Here is an 18,080-nt window from a genome sequence, read left to right on the forward strand (position 1 = left end):
CCTATATGGAGGGGGGGCAGTGGTAGTGGGGTGACTTTTCCTGTCTTGCTGCCCCCCCCCCCCCACCCCATCATTTGTCGGGATATTCTGCTCCCAGATATATAGATAATGGAATTCTATACAGAAGGATGGTGGAGGGATGGGGGCAGTTCTTCTATATGGGGGGGAGGGAGGGGGGCAGTGGTAGTGGGGTGACTTCTCCTGCCTTGCTGCCCCCCCATTTGTCGGAATATCCTGCGCACGCGCCCTGTGAGGTCGGAGCGGGAGCGCGCCGGGGATAGAGCCATGCAGCTCCCCTGCTCGCCCCCGTGGTCGATGTGTGCGCGCTCCCGGGGCTGATGCTGCTGCTGCTGCGGGCGGCGGGAGACCAGCGGAACCGGAGAGGCCGGGACACACCCGGAGGCAGCAGGGTGAGAATTCCTTATCTATACCCCATATATATATATATATATACAGAGATAGATGCATCATCTTCATCCTCCCACCATGGAGCACCGAGGAGGAGGAGGAGGATACCCTCCATCATCCCTCCATCATCCCTCCATCACCCCTCCATCCTCCATCCTTCCATCCTCCATCCTCACACCTGGACCATCATTGTATCCATTCTCTCTCCATGGATGACATCATCTGATACAAAGTAACCATTCCATCCTTCCATCCTTCCATCCCCCAACACACCATGATGGAGATGAGGATGAGGAGGGGGACGGGGATGGATGAGGAGCACGTCTGACCCGGCCTGGATTCCGACAGTCCCACCGGCCATCTGCTTCCGTCCTTCCATCCATTCATCCATCCATCCATCCAACCATCCATCCATGTGTACATCCATCCATCCATCCATCCAAACGTCTGGGGGTATGTTGGGGTATTTCTGTGTTTTCCTGATATGTGGGGCTCCCTCCTCCGCTACTCCATAAATCAGTCCACCCAACACACATCATATACATAACACACAGAACATACACATCATATACACATCACATACATAACACACACAACATACACACCATATACACAACATACATGGACACACTCAACATACCATGTACAGGAACACACACAACATACACACCATATACACAACATACACACCATATACAGGAACACACACAACATACACACCATATACAGGAACACACACAACATACACACCATATACACAACATACATGGACACACTCAACATACCATGTACAGGAACACACACAACATACACACCATATACAGGAACACACAACATACACACCATATACACATCACATACATAACACACACAACATACACACCATATACACAACATACACACCATATACAGGAACACACACAACATACACACCATATACAGGAACACACACACCATATACAGGAACACACACAACATACACACCATATACAGGAACACACACAACATACACACCATATACAGGAACACACACAACATACACACCATATACAGTGACACACCACATATACAAAACATACATGGACACACTCAACATACCATGTACAGGAACACACACAACATACACACCATATACAGGAACACACAACATGCACACCATATACAAGGACACACACAATATACACAGAAACACACAACATACACACCACATATACACACACAACACTCACACCACTCACACATATACATACAACACACACACAAGAACACACACACATCATATACGCCATGCAAAAGACTACACACACATATCACATACACACAATACAAGTACACACACATCACACACACTGTACACACACACACGGTCACCATTTGTAGTGCCGGGACTCATTCTCCTCTTCTTGTCACACGTTCTCTGTGAACCCCATGGAGATGAGATAATACACATGGCTTCCATCCTGCCACCCCTCATACTGTATAGAAGATCACATTAGACGAGGAGCGGGTGATAGAAAATAACGAGATCTCTTCCTCCAGTTCTATAATATGAGATTTCCGGTACAAATAACATGAAGAGTTTTTATCACTCCTTCCATTTCCTCCACAACTTTATATTGACGTGGGGGGGGTGTTCCTCAAATATTATTTCAGGTTTAGTGTCAGGATCAGTGATTTCCCTCTTCATGGTGTTGTGTACGGAGAGCGTTCTATACAGAGGATATTCCTAAACTAGTTATATAGTACAGAGGATGTTCATGTTATTCTACATGGAGGATATTTATGTTATAGTTTGGTTTTCTGTGGATGGTTTAGTGTTCAGTGGATGGTTTGGTGTTTGTTTGGTGGATGGTTTAATATTCAGTGGATGGTTTGGTGTTTGTTTTGTGGATGGTTTAATGTTCAGTGGATGGTTTGGTGTTCGGTGAATGGTTTGGTGTTTGTTTGGTGGATGGTTTAATGTTCAGTGGATGGTTTGGTGTTTGTTTGGTGGATGGTTTAGTATTCAGTGGATGGTTTGGTGTTTGGTGGATGGTTTGGTGTTTAGTGAATGGTTTGGTGTTTGTTTGGTGGATGGTTTAATGTTCAGCGGATGGTTTGGTGTTCGGTGGATGGTTTGGTGTTTGTGGATGGTTTGGTGTTTGTGGATGGTTTGGTGTTCAGTGGATGGTTTGGTGGATGGTTTGGTGTTTGTGGATGGTTTGGTGTTTGTGGATGGTTTGGTGTTCACTGGATGGTTTGGTGGATGGTTTGGTGTTCGGTGGATGGTTTGGTGTTCAGTGGATGGTTTGGTGTTCGGCGGATGGTTTGATGTTCGTTTGGTACTCGGTAGATGGTTTGGTGTTCGGTGGATGGTTTGGTGTTCAGTGGATGGTTTGGTGGATGGTTTGGTGTTCGGCGGATGGTTTGATGTTCGTTTGGTGTTCGGTGGATGGTTTGGTGTTCGGTGGATGGTTTGGTGGATGGTTTGGTGTTCAGTGGATGGTTTGGTGGATGGTTTGGTGTTCGGCGGATGGTTTGATGTTTGTTCGGTGTTCAGTGGATTGTTTGGTGTTCAGTGGATGGTTTGGTGGATGGTTTGGTGTTTGTTCGGTGTTCGGTAGATGGTTTGGTGTTCAGTGGATGATTTGGTGGATGGTTTAATGTTAAGTAGATGGTTTGGTGTTCGGTGGATGGTTTGGTGTTCGGTGGATGGTTTGGTATTCGGTGGATGGTTTGGTATTCGGTGGATGGTTTGGTGTTCGGTGGATGGTTTGGTGTTCGGTGGATGGTTTGGTATTCGGTGGATGGTTTGGTATTCGGTGGATGGTTTGGTATTCGGTGGATGGTTTGGTGTTCGGTGGATGGTTTGGTATTTGGTGGATGGTTTGGTGTTCGGTGGATGGTTTGGTGTTCGGTGGATGGTTTGGTATTCGGTGGATGGTTTGGTATTCGGTGGATGGTTTGGTGTTCGGTGGATGGTTTGGTATTCGGTGGATGGTTTGGTGTTCGGTGGATGGTTTGGTATTCGGTGGATGGTTTGATGTTCGGTGGATGGTTTGGTATTCGGTGGATGGTTTGATATTTGGTGGATGGTTTGGTGTTCGGTGGATGGTTTGGTATTCGGTGGATGGTTTGGTGTTCGGTGAATGGTTTCATGTTTTTTTTGGTGGATGGTTTAATGTTCAGTGGATGGTTTGGTGTTTGTTTGGTGGATGGTTTGGTGGTCGGTGGATGGTTTGGTTTTCAGTGGATGGTTTGGTGGATGGTTTTAGTTTTCCTCTTTCATATTATTGGAATGTGTGTCTGTAATAGTCATATCTTTGCTGTATCCTCCATCACACAGAATGTTGTACAATGTATCCTCTCTTGTGTGTTTTATTCGGTGACATTCAGAGATCGTACCTCTAAAGCGTACCTGTCAGTAACACTATAAGTGCACAAATCATCCCACGACATGTCACAATATACAGCAGCAGCAGTGTCATGTCTCAGGAAAGATCAATTTTTTTTTATCATTAAAAAGTAGGAAGCATTTCATCATTCTCCCCTCCCCCAGTGATCAGACTGTACATTGTAACTTTGTAGAAGGAGGAGGAGTCATTTCCTCAGTCTCCCCTCCCCCAGTGATCAGACTGTACATTGTAACTTTTTAGAAGGTGGAGGAGTCATTTCCTCAGTCTCCCCTCCCCCAGTGATCAGACTGTACATTGTAACTTTGTAGTAGGAGGAGGAGTCATTTCCTCAGTCTCCCCTCCCCCAGTGATCAGACTGTACATTGTAACTTTGTAGAAGGAGGAGGAGTCATTTCCTCAGTCTCCCCTCCCCCAGTGATCAGACTGTACATTGTAACTTTGTAGAAGGAGGAGGAGTCATTTCCTCAGTCTCCCCTCCCCCAGTGATCAGACTGTACATTGTAACTTTGTAGCAAGTCAAAGGAAAGGCATTTCCTCGGTCTCAGGTCTTTGTGGAAGGAAGTGATACATTGATACATTGATACATTGCTCAGCTCATTGCACAGAAAATGAAACATTATATCTGATGGTGAATCCACTGCCTGCACCAGTTCTTAACCTTTAGTAACCTATTATAATCCATCCAATCCGACTTCAGGGGGGTGACTTGTGATTGGTTGCTATGGGTTACTGTACTTAACAATTAGTGCTTAAGGAAAAGAAGTCCTTAGTGAATAAGGCCGATCGTCTCAGTACTAATAAAGATAATTGAAATGACCTTCCCGTCCTGGAAGTGTTCCCCGGAGTCCTCCCTCCATCTACATACATTCATCTCATGGAGGGAATCTTCTCCGTCCAATTCATCCAAATCCACCAAACCAATAAAAATGGTTCCAGCGAAGGCGAGTTCTGCACCCCAATCCGGAGAAGTGAGGGATAAATCATGTGACTGTCCTAATCTTACCCAGCATGCTCCGGGGGGCGGTGTACCTTCATCAGGGTGATAAAACCTGACCCGGATCCATAATACAGAGAAGGAACACAATCCTCATTCCTTGTATTACGACTCGGATATCGTTTTCTTTGCCCTGATAAAGGGGATTTACCAAACCCCCCCAAACACATCGGGGTTGGTTTAGACCCCTTTTCACACCGAGGCGCTTTACAGGCGCTATAGCGCTAAAAATAACGCCTGCAAAGCGCCTGTAAAGCGCCTCTCCTGTCACTCCAATGTGAAAGCCCGGCGCTTTTAACCCTTTTTTGGACACTAGTGGGGGTTAAAGGCCAAAAACCGCAACTAAAACGACAATAAAGCGACGCTATTTTGACCGCCAACGCCTGGGCGCTGTGAGTGTGAAAAGGGCTCTTACTAAAACTAGAGAGTGAAAAATCCGGTGCAGCTGCGCATGGGAGCCAATCAGCTTCTCACTTCAGCTTCTTCAGTGAAGCGTTGGTAATAAAACCTTGAAGCTGATTGGCTCCCATGCAGAGCTGCACCGGATTTGGGGCTCTCCAGTTTTAGTAAATCCTCCTGTGTGTGTCTACAAACACAGCAATTAAATGATCGTTCATCGATGTTTTCTTTAATGCGGCTTTGCCCCTCTGGATTGGAGTAAAGCGCTCACCTTTTTTTTTTTTTTTTTTTTGCTGTACCATATTTACTATTCATTAGACACAAAGGTCCTTCTGGACCATCATGTCTTGTTTCTTTATCTTATCTGATTATATGATGGTTCCTGATTTTCTCCCAGGTAATTTCCTGATCTCGATCTCCCAATCTGTAGGGGAACAATTACAAAATGGATTTTTATTTATTCGTTTAAAATATAAATGTGACCTAGAGGGGTATTTGTGTCCACCAAAGACAGGACTTTATTGGACGATATATGGATACTTGTTACCCCCATGGACCAGCTTCTCTGACCGCTGGGGCTCCTTCCTCATAAATACAGCCCCCCCCCCCCCCGCGTCCCAACCGCGTCTTCCACATACCTAGAGCCCTCCGTCGTGGTGAAGTGGCTCGGCCGAGATCAATATTGTGTCCTCATCACATTATTGGTTCCCAATTTCTTTGACTAACTCCTCCTTTTTCTGCCCCCCCCCCCAGGGTTCACCCAGGGCAATACTTGTATTCATTTATCTATTTAGTTATTGTTTTGTTTATTTATATTTATATTTGTGTTTATTTATATTTATTTTTTCATATTAGAGCTGCACGATCAATCGTCAAGAATCGTTATTGCGATTTTTTTCCTTAGTTGCAATCTTGACAAAGGGTTTTCCCGATCTTCGGTATGCGGAGAATTTTTCTCTCTGCCCTCAAAACAGTCTGCCAAGTTTTAAAACATTCAATCAGTGGAATGTTAAGTCTAAACATTGTATCAATTCCTCTTTTACATCAAAGGAACAGACTTCTGTATGTAAATTAGGAACGTTTAACCACTTAAACACTAAACCTTTTTTCTGACAGTTGTTGTTTTCAAGTTAAAATCATTTTTTTTTTTGCTAGACATTAGTTAGAACCCCCAAATATTATATATATATTTTTTAGTAGAGACCCTAGAGAATAAAGTGGTGGTTGTTGCAATATTTTATGTCACACTGTATTTGCGCAGCGGTCTTTCAAATGCAATTTTTTGGGAAAAAATTACTTTAATAAATTAAAAAAAAAAAAAAAATTACCAGTAAAGTTAGCCCAAATTTTTTTTGTATAATGTGAAAGATTTTACGCCGCGAGAATCGTGATCTTTATTCTAAGCAAAAAAAATGTAATTCGCATTTTGGCCAAAATCATGCAGCTCTAATTCATATTTATTTTTGGATTTATTTATATTTGTGTTTATTTATATTTTATTTGTATTGATTTATATTTTATTTATTCATATTTGTTTATGGATTTATTTATATTTATATTTGTGTTTATTTATATTTTATTTGTATTGATTTATATTTTATTTAATCATATTTATATTTGGATTTATTTATATTTTATTTGTATTTGTTTGTATTTATATATGTGTATATTTATATTTTTTATTTGTATTTTTGTTTTGTTTTTTTTTTGTTTTTTATTTGTTTTAATTATTTGATCTCATTAGTTCAGCTCTGATCTTTTGTTTTACTCTCTCTGTGATTATTATTGTATATATCTCTGAGCCTGAAAGTCGATATGATATTGGTATTGATTCATTAGGAGAGACCCCCCCCCCCCGGTGTAGTGTCCCCTGGCCCTCACAAAATATCCTCTGCCCCCTGAAAGCAGTGTCCTCTTTCTCCCCATCCCGCAATGTCCTATGTCCATTTCTCATCACAATCCCCTCCCCCACTGTAGTGTCCTCTGTTCCCCCTCCATCATTGTCTCCTCTGTCCCCTTCACATCATCTCCTCCCCCCCCCCATACACACAGTGCTGTGTAGGTAGCACTTCCTACCTGCAGGCCTGTGTACAGCAGATCAGGAGGCAGCATAGTGCTGGGTAGAAGTTGGGAGCGGGAGGCAGCATAGTGCTGGGTGGAAGGGGGGAGCGGGAGGAAGCATAGTGCTGGGTGGAAGGTGGGAGCGCAGGCAGCATAGTGCTGGGTGGAAGGTGGGAGCGCAGGCAGCATAGTGCTGGGTAGAAGGTGGGAGCGGGAGGCAGCATAGTGCTGGGTGGAAGGTGGGAGCGGGAGGCAGCATAGTGCTGTTTGGAAGGTGGGAGCGGGAGGCAGCATAGTGCTGGGTGGAAGGTGGGAGCAGGAGGCAGCATAGTGCTGTTTGGAAGGTGGGAGCGGGAGGCAGCATAGTGTTGGGTGGAAGGCGGGAGCGGCGGGCAGCATAGTGCTGGGTGGAAGGTGGGAGTGGGAGGCAGCATAGTGCTGGGTGGAAGGTGGGAGCGGGAGGCAGCATAGTGCTGGGTGGAAGGTGGGAGCGGGAGGCAGCATAGTGCTGGGTGGAAGGTGAGAGCGGAAGGCAGCATAGTGTTCGGTGGGAGGTGGTAGCGGGAGGCAGCATAGTGCTGGGTAGAAGGCAGGAGCGGGAGGCAGCATACTGTTCGGTGGGAGGTGGTAGCGGGAGGCAGCATAGTGCTGGTTGGAAGGCGGGAGCAGGAGGCAGCATAGTGCTGGGTGGAAGGTGGGAGCGGGAGGCAGCATAGTGCTGGGTGGAAGGTGGGAGCGGGAGGCAGCATAGTGCTGGTTGGAAGGCGGGAGCAGGAGGCAGCATAGTGCTGGGTGGAAGGTGGGAGCAGGAGGCAGCATAGTGCTGGGTGGAAGGTGGGAGCGGGAGGCAGCATAGTGCTGGGTGGAAGGTGGGAGCAGGAGGCAGCATAGTGCTGGGTGGTAGGTGGGAGCGGCAGGCAGCATAGTGCTGGGTGGAAGGTGGGAGCGGGAGGCAGCATAGTGCTGGGTGGAATGTGGGAGCGGGAGGCAGCATAGTGCTGGGTGGAAGGCGGGAGCGGGAGGCAGCATAGTGCTGGGTGGAAGGTGGGAGCGGGAGGCAGCATAGTGCTGTTTGGAAGGTGGGAGCGGGAGGCAGCATAGTGCTGGGTGGAAGGTGGGAGCAGGAGGGAGCATAGTGCTGGGTGGAAGGTGGGAGCGGGAGGCAGCATAGTGCTGGGTGGAAGGCGGGAGCGGGAGACAGCATAGTGCTGGGTAGAAGGTGGGAGCGGCGGGCAGCATAGTGCTGGTTGGAAGGTGGGAGCGGGAGGCAGCATAGTGCTGGGTGGAAGGCAGGAGCGGGAGGCAGCATAGTGTTGGGTGGAAGGTGAGAGCGGGAGGCAGCATAGTGCTGGTTGGAAGGCAGGAGCGGGAGGCAGCATAGTGCTGGGTGGAAGGTGGGAGCGGGAGGCAGCATAGTGCTGGGTGGAAGGTGGGAGCGGGAGGCAGCATAGTGCTGTTTGGAAGGTGGGAGCGGGAGGCAGCATAGTGCTGGGTGGAAGGTGGGAGCGGGAGGCAGCATAGTGCTGGGTGGAAGGTGGGAGCGGGAGGCAGCATAGTGCTGGGTGGAAGGTGGGAGCGGAGGCAGCATAGTGCTGGGTGGAAGGTGGGAGCGGGAGGCAGCATAGTGCTGGGTGGAATGTGGGAGCGGGAGGCAGCATAGTGCTGGGTGGAAGGCGGGAGCGGGAGGCAGCATAGTGCTGGGTGGAAGGTGGGAGCGGGAGGCAGCATAGTGCTGTTTGGAAGGTGGGAGCGGGAGGCAGCATAGTGCTGGGTGGAAGGTGGGAGCAGGAGGGAGCATAGTGCTGGGTGGAAGGTGGGAGCGGGAGGCAGCATAGTGCTGGGTGGAAGGCGGGAGCGGGAGACAGCATAGTGCTGGGTAGAAGGTGGGAGCGGCGGGCAGCATAGTGCTGGTTGGAAGGTGGGAGCGGGAGGCAGCATAGTGCTGGGTGGAAGGCAGGAGCGGGAGGCAGCATAGTGTTGGGTGGAAGGTGAGAGCGGGAGGCAGCATAGTGCTGGTTGGAAGGCAGGAGCGGGAGGCAGCATAGTGCTGGGTGGAAGGTGGGAGCGGGAGGCAGCATAGTGCTGGGTGGAAGGTGGGAACGGGAGGCAGCATAGTGCTGTTTGGAAGGTGGGAGCGGGAGGCAGCATAGTGCTGGGTGGAAGGTGGGAGCGGGAGGCAGCATAGTGCTGGGTGGAAGGTGGGAGCGGGAGGCAGCATAGTGCTGGGTGGAAGGTGGGAGCGGAGGCAGCATAGTGCTGGGTGGAAGGTGGGAGCGGGAGGCAGCATAGTGCTGGGTGGAAGGCGGGAGCGGGAGACAGCATAGTGCTGGGTAGAAGGTGGGAGCGGCGGGCAGCATAGTGCTGGTTGGAAGGTGGGAGCGGGAGGCAGCATAGTGCTGGGTGGAAGGCGGGAGCGGGAAGCAGCATAGTGTTGGGTGGAAGGTGAGAGCGGGAGGCAGCATAGTGCTGGTTGGAAGGCAGGAGCGGGAGGCAGCATAGTGCTGGGTGGAAGGTGGGAGCAGGAGGCAGCATAGTGTTGGGTGGAAGGTGGGAGCGGGAGGCAGCATAGTGCTGGTTGGAAGGCAAGAGCGGGAGGCAGCATAGTGCTGGGTGGAAGGTGGGAGCGGGAGGCAGCATAGTGCTGGGTGGAAGGTGGGAGCGGGAGGCCGCATAGTGCTGGGTGGAAGGCGGGAGCGGGAAGCAGCATAGTGTTGGGTGGAAGGTGAGAGCGGGAGGCAGCATAGTGCTGGTTGGAAGGCAGGAGCGGGAGGCAGCATAGTGCTGGGTGGAAGGTGGGAGCAGGAGGCAGCATAGTGTTGGGTGGAAGGTGGGAGCGGGAGGCAGCATAGTGCTGGTTGGAAGGCAAGAGCGGGAGGCAGCATAGTGCTGGGTGGAAGGTGGGAGCGGGAGGCAGCATAGTGCTGGGTGGAAGGTGGGAGCGGGAGGCAGCATAGTGCTGGGTGGAAGGTGGGAGCAGGAGGCAGCATAGTGCTGGGTGGAAGGTGGGAGCAGGAGGCAGCATAGTGCTGGGTGGAAGGTGGGAGCAGGAGAGAGCATAGTGCTGAGTGGAAGGTGGGAGCGAAAGCAGCATAGTGCTGGGTGGAAGGTGGGAGCGGGAGGCAGCATAGTGTTGGGTGGAAGGTGGGAGCAGGAGGCAGCATAGTGCTGGGTAGAAGGTGGGAGCAGGAGGCAGCATAGTGCTGGGTGGAAAGTGGGAGTGGGAGGCAGCATAGTGCTGGGTGGAAGGCGGGAGCGGGAGGCAGCATAGTGCTGGGTGGAAGGTGGGAGCGGGAGGCAGCATAAGGCTGGGTGGAAGGTGGGAGCGGGAGGCAGCATAGTGCTGGGTGGAAGGTGGGAGCAGGAGGCAGCATAGTGCTGGGTGGAAGGTGGGAGCAGGAGGCAGCATAGTGCTGGTTGGAAGGTGGGAGCGGGAGGCCGCATAGTGCTGAGTGGAAGGTGGGAACCGGAGGCAGCATAGGGCTGGGTGGAAGGTGGGAGCGGGAGGCAGCATAGTGCTGGGTGGAAGGTGGAAGCGGGAGGCAGCATAGTGCTGAGTGGAAGGTGGGAACCGGAGGCAGCATAGGGCTGGGTGGAAGGTGGGAGCGGGAGGCAGCATAGTGCTGGGTGGAAGGTGGGAGCGGGAGGCCGCATAGTGTTGAGTGGAAGGTGGGAACCGGAGGCAGCATAGGGCTGGGTGGAAGGTGGGAGCGGGAGGCAGCATAGGGCTGGGTGGAAGGTGGGAGCGGGAGGCAGCATAGTGCTGGTTGGAAGGTGGGAGCAGGAGGCAGCATAGTGCTGGGTGGAAGGTGGCAGCGGGAGGCAGCATAGTGCTGGGTAGAAGGTGGGAGCAGGAGGCAGCATAGTGCTGGGTGGAAGGTGGGAGTGGGAGGCAGCATAGTGCTGGGTGGAAGGCGGGAGCGGGAGGCAGCATAGTGCTGGGTGGAAGGTGGGAGCAGGAGGCAGCATAGTGCTGGGTGGAAGGTGGGAGCAGGAGGCAGCATAGTGCTGGGTGGAAGGTGGGAGCGGGAGGCAGCATAGTGCTGGGTGGAAGGTGGGAGCGGGAGGCAGCATAGTGTTGGGTGGAAGGTGGGAGCAGGAGGCAGCATAGTGCTGGGTGGAAGGTGGGAGCGGGAGGCAGCATAGTGCTGGTTGGAAGGGGGAGCGGGAGGCAGCATAGTGTTGGGTGGAAGGTGGGAGCAGGAGGCAGCATAGTGCTGGGTAGAAGGTGGGAGCAGGAGGCAGCATAGTGCTGGGTGGAAGGTGGGAGCAGGAGGCAGCATAGTGCTGGGTGGAAGGTGGGAGTGGGAGGCAGCATAGTGCTGGGTGGAAGGCGGGAGCGGGAGGCAGCATAGTGCTGGGTGGAAGGTGGGAGCGGGAGGCAGCATAGTGCTGGGTGGAAGGTGGGAGCGGGAGGCCGCATAGTGTTGAGTGGAAGGTGGGAACCGGAGGCAGCATAGGGCTGGGTGGAAGGTGGGAGCGGGAGGCAGCATAGGGCTGGGTGGAAGGTGGGAGCGGGAGGCAGCATAGTGCTGGTTGGAAGGTGGGAGCAGGAGGCAGCATAGTGCTGGGTGGAAGGTGGCAGCGGGAGGCAGCATAGTGCTGGGTGGAAGGTGGGAGCGGGAGGCAGCATAGTGCTGGTTGGAAGGTGGGAGCGGGAGGCAGCATAGGGCTGGGTGGAAGGTGGGAGCGGGAGGCAGCATAGTGCTGGTTGGAAGGTGGGAGCAGGAGGCAGCATAGTGCTGGGTGGAAGGTGGCAGCGGGAGGCAGCATAGTGCTGGGTGGAAGGTGGGAGCGGGAGGCAGCATAGTGCTGGGTGGAAGGTGGGAGCGGGAGGCCGCATAGTGCTGAGTGGAAGGCGGGAGCCTGAGGCAGCATAAGGCTGGGTGGAAGGTGGGAGCAGGAGGTAGCATAGTGCTGGGTGGAAGGTGGGAGCAGGAGGGAGCATAGTGCTGAGTGGAAGGTGGGAGCGAAAGCAGCATAGTGCTGGGTGGAAGGTGGGAGCGAAAGCAGCATAGTGCTGGGTGGAAGGTGGGAGCCGGAGGCAGCATAGTGCTGGTTGGAAGGGGGAGCGGGAGGCAGCATAGTGTTGGGTGGAAGGTGGGAGCAGGAGGCAGCATAGTGCTGGGTAGAAGGTGGGAGCAGGAGGCAGCATAGTGCTGGGTGGAAGCTGGGAGCGGGAGGCAGCATAGTGCTGGGTGGAAGGCGGGAGCGGGAGGCAGCATAGTGCTGGGTGGAAGGTGGGAGCGGGAGGCAGCATAAGGCTGGGTGGAAGGTGGGAGCGGGAGGCAGCATAGTGCTGGGTGGAAGGTGGGAGCAGGAGGCAGCATAGTGCTGGGTGGAAGGTGGGAGCAGGAGGCAGCATAGTGCTGGTTGGAAGGTGGGAGCGGGAGGCCGCATAGTGCTGAGTGGAAGGTGGGAACCGGAGGCAGCATAGGGCTGGGTGGAAGGTGGGAGCGGGAGGCAGCATAATGCTGGGTGGAAGGTGGGAGCGGGAGGCAGCATAGTGCTGAGTGGAAGGTGGGAACCGGAGGCAGCATAGGGCTGGGTGGAAGGTGGGAGCGGGAGGCAGCATAGTGCTGGGTGGAAGGTGGGAGCAGGAGGCCGCATAGTGTTGAGTGGAAGGTGGGAACCGGAGGCAGCATAGGGCTGGGTGGAAGGTGGGAGCGGGAGGCAGCATAGGGCTGGGTGGAAGGTGGGAGCGGGAGGCAGCATAGTGCTGGTTGGAAGGTGGGAGCAGGAGGCAGCATAGTGCTGGGTGGAAGGTGGGAGCAGGAGGCAGCATAGTGCTGGATGGAAGGTGGGAGCGGGAGGCAGCATAGTGCTGGGTGGAAGGTGGGAGCGGGAGGCAGCATAGTGTTGGGTGGAAGGTGGGAGCAGGAGGCAGCATAGTGCTGGGTGGAAGGTGGGAGCGGGAGGCAGCATAGTGCTGGGTGGAAGGTGGGAGCAGGAGGCAGCATAGTGCTGGGTGGAAGGTGGGAGCCGGAGGCAGCATAGGGCTGGGTGGAAGGTGGGAGCGGGAGGCAGCATAGTGCTGGGTGGAAGGTGGGAGCTGGAGGCAGGTGGAAGGTGGGAGCGGGAGGCAGCATAGTGCTGGGTAGAAGGTGGGAGCAGGAGGCAGCATAGTGCTGGGTCGAAGGTGGGAGCGGGGGGCAGCATAGTGCTGGGTGGAAGGTGGGAGCGGGAGGCAGCATAGTGCTGGGTGGAAGGTGGGAGCGGGAGGCCGCATAGTGCTGAGTGGAAGGTGGGAGCCGGAGGCAGCATAGGGCTGGGTGGAAGGTGGGAGCGGGAGGCAGCATAGGGCTGGGTGGAAGGTGGGAGCAGGAGGGAGCATAGTGCTGGGTGGAAGGTGGGAGCGGGAGGCAGCATAGTGCTGGTTGGAAGGCGGGAGCCGGAGGCAGCATAGGGCTGGGTGGAAGGTGGGAGCGGGAGGCAGCATAGTGCTGGTTGGAAGGCGGGAGCCGGAGGCAGCATAGGGCTGGGTGGAAGGTGGGAGCGGGAGGCAGCATAGTGCTGGGTGGAAGGCGGGAGCAGGAGGCAGCATAGTGCTGGGTGGAAGGCAGGAGGCAGCATAGTGCTGGGTGGAAGGCGGGAGCGGGAGGCAGCATAGTGCTGGGTGGTAGGTGGGAGCGGGAGGCAGCATAGTGCTGGGTGGAAGGCAGGAGCGGGAGCCAGCATAGCGCTGGGTGGAAAGCAGGAGGCAGCATAGTGCTGGGTGGAAGGCGGGAGCGGAAGGCAGCATAGTGCTGGGTGGAAGGTGGGAGCGGGAGGCAGCATAGTGCTGGGTGGAAGGTTGGAGCGGGAGGCAGCATAGTGCTGGGTGGAAGGTGGGAGCAGGAGGCAGCATAGTGCTGGTTGGAAGGTGGGAGCGGGAGGCAGCATAGTGTTGGGTGGAAGGTGGGAGCAGGAGGCAGCATAGTGCTGGGTGGAAGGTGGGAGCGGGAGGCAGGTGGAAGGTGGGAGCAGGAGGCAGCATAGTGCTGGGTAGAAGGTGGGAGCAGGAGGCAGCATAGTGCTGGGTCGAAGGTGGGAGCGGGGGGCAGCATAGTGCTGGGTGGAAGGTGGGAGCGGGAGGCAGCATAGTGCTGGGTGGAAGGTGGGAGGCAGCATAGTGCTGGGTGGAAGGTGGGAGCAGGAGGCAGCATAGTGCTGGGTGGAAGGTGGGAGCGGGAGAGAGCATAGTGCTGGGTGGCAAAGCCGTGTTCACGATCCACCTGTTGACTCCATGCGGATCGCCGGTCGATCGAGGTTCACGGCTTGCTGATCCCCATATCTAATGTCTATCCCCAAAGATGAATTGAATTAAAGGAAATGGAAGAGGAAGGAGTACCCCTATAGGTGGGACTTTAAAGGCACTACCACATATGAAAAAATGTAGAAAAATTAGTATAGAAAATTTTATTCAAAACACATCACAAAACATGAAATATACATACCATAATAGGACACAGTAATACATAAATGTGGATATGTTAAAAAAAAGTCAATGAAAGATCATGTAGTTTCCCTGAACCAGACGCGTTTCGGAAAATCTTTCCTTCATCAGGGTTCACATAGAGAAATTTACAATTTACCAAGGTAGGGAGTAGGACGGTTGGGCCAGAGAGAGTGCTGAAGAGGTTTCTCAAACCGTCCTGGTCTGTGACCTTCCATCAGGACTATCTGCGCCCCTTGTACCTGCCAACCAGCCTACCTACCTTTATTCGCTGATATCTCTGGGTTGAAGCTCCTCACCTTCTGGACCCCAGCACGCACGTAGGCACCCCACCCCTATCTGGGATTCTTGATTCAAGTACAGTGTTCCATGGTGAGCCAGTGGATGTCACGTCCATTGGGCCAAGCGTGGGGTCGTGAAATTTCCTTTCTTTTAATCATGTGGATATCTATCTGCAGTGTAAATGAATACAATATGTAAATTTCTCTCTGTGAACACTGATGAAGGAAAGATTTTTCGAAACGCGTCTAGTTCAGGGAAACTACATGATCTTTCTTGACGTTTTTTTTTTAACATATCCACATTTATGTATTACTGTGTCCTATTATGGTATGTATATTTCATGTTTTGTGATGTTTTCTTGAATAAAATTTCTATACTAATTTTTCTACATTTTATCATATGTGGTAGTGCCTTTAAAGTCCCACCTATAGGGGTACTCCTTCCTCTTCCATGATTTATTGGGATGTGGCACACCCATCTATGATACTCCCTGTCAGATTTAGTTTTTTCTGAATTAAAGGAACTCTCCTTCCTTCATGTCTACAGACATCCTGAGTCCCCATGGAGTATTCCTTTCCTGTTCTGTACACCCCACACTCAGTTTGGTATCATTTGGTGGAGATGACATTGTGTCCCTTCTGGCCACCAGAGGAACCTTCACCGGTCAGAGTTTGATTTTGGTGGACACGGTAACTGGTCCCTCCTGGTCTCCAGGATTTGATTCCCTAAGCCGGCTATAGATGGTCTGAATCTCTGGGGGTTCAGCAGGTGAGATTCGAACCATCTATGGGCAGGATGATTGTACCCACATTGATCCATCAATCAACTTGGGTACAACCAACATGCCAGGTTTTTCCATGTGATTATTGCCAGAGACAATAGCAATAATCACTGTGTTCTGGTAGGGATGGCTCCTCGCATACCCCCCCCCCCCCCAGCCAGGACACAATGGCTCCGCGGGAGGGATTCCCCCATCAACACAGTATGGGGGATTCGAGCGATTTTGTTTCCTGCAACCCATCATCTATGGTCAGCTCATGGATGTCACCACATTTTATATTTCCATTCATCATGATCTACCGGCAGACAATAAATCTATAATCTGAATTCCAGACATAATCTCTCAGATCTGAAGGACGTTGGCGTTGGTTGGTGAGGTGGCCATACATATTGATGAAGAGTACAAGGCCGCGAGCGTTACATTCATCTCACTGCCGTGGTGAATGTAAAGTGTATGTGAACCGGGACAATGAACGTCTTTTATTTGGTCTGACCTCCGGGATCAGCAGATATTGTCCAAATCCATCGGTCATGTGACTTCTTCTGGAATCTCAGTGATCTTTGTGTACATTCCTTCCAGATCTGTGCAGTCATCCAATGTGAGACTTCCTGTAATGAAGACCGCCCACTGCTGCCCTCTCTCCTTGTGCAGGGAGACTGGTCTTGTCTCCGCCCCCTCCTGTAGTGGGTTGGAACCTGCTGGGCCCCTCCCACAGCTCTGCTCGCTCCACTTGTGCAGGGGTACTGGTCTTGTCTCCGCCCCCTCCTGTAGTGGGTTGGAACCTGCTGAGCCCCTACCACAGCTCTGCTTGCTCCACTTGTGCAGGGGGACTGGTCTTGTCTCCGCCCCCTCCTGTAGTGGGTTGGAACCTGCTGGGCCCCTCCCACAGCTCTGCTCGCTCCACTTGTGCATAGGGACTGGTCTTGTCTCCGCCCCCTCCTGTAGTTTTCTGTAGTGGGTGGAGCCTGCCGAGTCCCTCCCACATCTCTGCACTCTCGCCTTGTGCAGTTAGATTAGTCTTGTCTCCGCCCACTCCTGTAGTTGTCTGTCATGGGTGGAGCCTGCTGGGGCCCTCCCACAGCTTTGCTCGCTCCACTTGTGCACAGGGATTGGTCTTGTGTCCACCCCTCCTATAGTTTTCTAAAGCAGGTGGAGCCTGCTGGGCCCCTCCCACAGCTCTGATCTCTCCTTGAGCAGGATGACTGGTTTTGTATCCGCCCCCCTACTGTAGTTTTTTGCAGGCACCCTGTAGTGGGTGGAGCCTGCTGGACCCCTCCCACAACTCTCCTTTAACAGGGTGACTGGTCTTGTCTCCACCCATCCTGTAATGTTTTGCACGTGTTTCGTCACATTCGGCTACCCATCACATTTTGCTACCCGCTAGAGCGCGCATGCGCGACGCCGCCATATGCGTTCCAACACTTTTGTGAGACAACACTTTGCAACAGGGCCCCTGGTGGGTCGCCATATGTGACGAAACACAGGCAGTCTGTAGTGGGTGCTTGGCCCCTCCCACAGCTCTGCTCTCCTGCACAGGCCATGTGCAGCACAGTGATGATGTCACCACTACGTTTATAGGGTAATATCTGGGTTTCCAAAGGCATTTGGGGCTCACAGAATGGATTTATATCCTTTGGGGCGACTGAGAAATGTAATTAATATTTTTTTGTGCCCGGAGTTCAGCTTTAATATTCAGTTGAAAGCATTTTGTTACATCTCATTGGTCAGTGCAAAAAAAATAAAAAATACCTGTTGATCAGAAATCAGAAATTCCGACCCATTATTTAATCCCCCAACTCTAATCCGCTCTCCCAGTTCCTACGGAACAATTGTTGTGTATGTTGTAGAGATAGAAGAGTGGGTGGATGACAGTAGTTTAGCAAAAGACGACTGGGCAGGGCTGACACCACTCAGTATACAAAAATGCCGTGTGTGGTCAGCCCACAGCAGGGATTTTAGGAGTGCATTTCTGGCGGGTATTTGTCTGTTCTTGTAGGGTCTTTTAAGGCAGGGGCAGGCAACCTGGGGCCCTCCAGCTGTTGCAGAACTACAAGTCCCATCATGCCTCTGGGAGTCATTGTAACTGCCAGCCTTGCAATGCCTCATGGGAAATGTAGTTCCACAACAGCTGGAGGACCCCAGGTTGCCTCCCCCTGTTTTAAGGGATAAAACACGGGAGATTTGTGTGTATTGCGGAGACGTACTGCTAATGTTTTTTTACATTTTGCCCCAAAATACAATTTAAAGATTTAGGCATTTTTGGACCAGGCATTCAAAGACCAGGCATTCAGGGTTCAGGCATTTGGGGGGGACCAGGCATTGGGAGAC

The 18,080-nt window shown here is 52.4% G+C and overlaps 1 protein-coding gene across 3 annotated transcripts in view; it reads left to right on the top strand.

Moving 5' to 3' along the window:
- The first annotated feature begins 254 nt into the window (after positions 1-254).
- NLGN3 (neuroligin 3) overlaps positions 255-18,080 on the top strand; it is a 150,372-nt gene continuing 132,546 nt past the window's right edge. For all 3 annotated transcript variants that reach the window (XM_073600802.1, XM_073600803.1, XM_073600804.1), the window contains exon 1: positions 255-410. The gene's annotated coding sequence lies outside the window, so the exon portion shown is untranslated. The remainder of the gene's footprint in view (positions 411-18,080) is intronic.

This window comes from Aquarana catesbeiana, linkage group LG09 (assembly GCF_042186555.1).
Source record: "Aquarana catesbeiana isolate 2022-GZ linkage group LG09, ASM4218655v1, whole genome shotgun sequence".
Lineage (NCBI taxonomy): Eukaryota > Metazoa > Chordata > Amphibia > Anura > Ranidae > Aquarana > Aquarana catesbeiana.